Source organism: Felis catus, chromosome A2, assembly GCF_018350175.1.
Source record: "Felis catus isolate Fca126 chromosome A2, F.catus_Fca126_mat1.0, whole genome shotgun sequence".
In the NCBI taxonomy this organism is placed as follows: domain Eukaryota; kingdom Metazoa; phylum Chordata; class Mammalia; order Carnivora; family Felidae; genus Felis; species Felis catus.
Window position 1 is genome coordinate 118,994,120 of NC_058369.1, and position 2,249 is coordinate 118,996,368.

General features: G+C 41.0%; 1 non-coding gene across 1 annotated transcript; it reads left to right on the forward strand.

Moving 5' to 3' along the window:
• The first annotated feature begins 948 nt into the window (after positions 1 to 948).
• LOC111559582 lies at positions 949 to 1,055 on the forward strand. The gene has a single exon (XR_002740711.1). It is a non-coding gene; the product is annotated as a U6 spliceosomal RNA (small nuclear RNA).
• The last annotated feature ends 1,194 nt before the right edge of the window (positions 1,056 to 2,249 follow it).

A 2,249-nucleotide genomic window follows, 5' to 3' on the forward strand; every position in this document is an offset into this window, starting at 1 on the left:
CAGACGGGGTGATGGGGGAAGGTCCAACCTGTTTTCCTGAGCTGCCTGGCCTGGGGATGCCTTAGGACAGTGCCCAGGAAAATCTGTTCAAACATTAGAAATCTTTATCTATAGAACTGCGTCCTTCATGACACCAGCTCTTTCCCAAAGGAGTCAGATGTCCCCAGAACAGGAGCAGCATCCGGTATGGAGAAAATGATGGGGTAACAGTTCCTTACATACAAGTGGGGATTTACAGTTGACGAAGCAGACCATTTCTCCGACTGTTTGGTGCACTTTAACGTGAATGCTGTCCCTGGGTTCTGTTTCTGTGACGATGGACGGGTATGGAACCCCAAACCCCTCGTTAATTTTGACGGTGACTTTGGCTTTGGCCCTAGAGTCACACAGACTTAGATTTGAGTCCGTCCCCCCCCCCCCCACCACTCACTTGCTTTGTGACCTTGGGCAACTCTGTTCACATTTCTATACTTGTGTCCTCGACTTAAAAATGTATATGATAGTATCATCTCGTTAGCCCATAGGCTGTTGTGAAGTTGAAATTCTATGATGCAAATAAAGCACTTGGCCAGTGCCTAGAGCATTGCAGGTGTAATAATAGTTAGGTTTAATTATATATCACCAATATGTTCATGTAATCTAATTCTTGCAGACATGGCAGAAGTCATTCTGACTTGACGGCTGACAGAAAGTAGTGAACTATTAATATATGCTGTATCATGGATAAATCTGAAAAATTATGCTGAGTAAAAGAAGTTAGACACGAGAGACCACCTATGGAATGATTCCATATATCTACGATGCCCAGAAAGGGCAAATTTATAAAAACAAACAGCAGATTTATGATTGCCTCAAGCTGGAGGTGGGAAGGGAGATTAACTGTAAAAGGGCATAAGAGATCCTATGGTGGGGGGGGGGTATACAAATGATCTAAAACTGATTTATTCTGTGCTCGCTTTGGCAGCACATATACTAAAATTGGAATGGAAGAGAGAAGATTAGCATGGCCCCTGCACAAGGATGATGTGCAAATTCATGACATGTTCTGTATTTAAAAAAAAAAAAAAGGATTTATTTTGATGATTGCATCACTAGGTAAAGTAACTAAAAATCACTGATTTGTACACCTAAAACGAGTGAGGTTTTTTTGAAGAGTTTTTTAAAAAATTTTTAATGTTTATTTATATTTGAGAGAGAGAGAGAGAGAGAGGAGGGGCAGAGAAGGAGACACAGAATCTGAAGCAGGCTCCAGGCTCTGAGCTGTCAGCATAGAGCCTGACGCGGGGCTCGAACTCACAAACCGTGAGATCATGACCTGAGTCAAATTCAGACACTTAACCGACTGAGCTACCCAGGCGCCCTGTGAGTTTTATGATACATAAAATATGTGTGAATAAAGTTGTTTTAAAAACTCAGAAACTGTCACAGAAGAAGGAAAGAACAAACCCCAGGTATTCAATTAGATGTTCTTTAGACTATGGCCCAGTCTTTGCCTCCCACTGGGTAGAAGAGAGAAGGCAAAGGGGGTGGGGGGGTGGGGGGGGTGGAGCTACTGTTAGAATCTTCGTGAAAAAGGGATGGGACAAAGACAATTTGGAGAATGTAGAGATGGCAGTATCTTAAGGAAGGGAGAATGAGGAAGAATAAGCTTTTTTTGGGGGGGGGTGTAAAAAAGTAGTAATTGAGACTGTTACTCAACTTTTAGTATTATAAAAGGCTTTATATTCTTGGGGTGGCTGGCTGCCTCCGTGGAGCCTACAACTCTTGATATCAGGGTTGTGAGTTCGAGCCCCACATGGGGCATGGAGCCAACTTAAAATAATAAATAAATAAAAAGAACAAGCTTTATATTCTACAGCTTTCTCAGTATTCTAAAAAGCTTACTGTTCTAAAAGCTGTATACACATCATCTTGTTTACACTGCATAACATATTATAAAATGAGCGTTATTATTCCCATTTCAGAGGTCATAAACTTGAAACACATCAGAGTTAAATAACTTGACCAAAGTCATAAGCTAATATATGGCAGTCAAGATCGGAACCCAGGTAGTTTGTTCCAGAACACCTGCATTTTACAATGATGATTTTAGTGCATATGAAAGGGAGAAGGACATCAGGGTTCTGAGCAAAAGTTGAGGTGTGTGTGTGTGTGTGTGTGTGTGTGTGTGTGTGATTCTGGAATATTCTGAGACCTTTGCCTAAGGAAATATGATGTTGATTTATGTAAATAAATCTTATGTAAAAAAG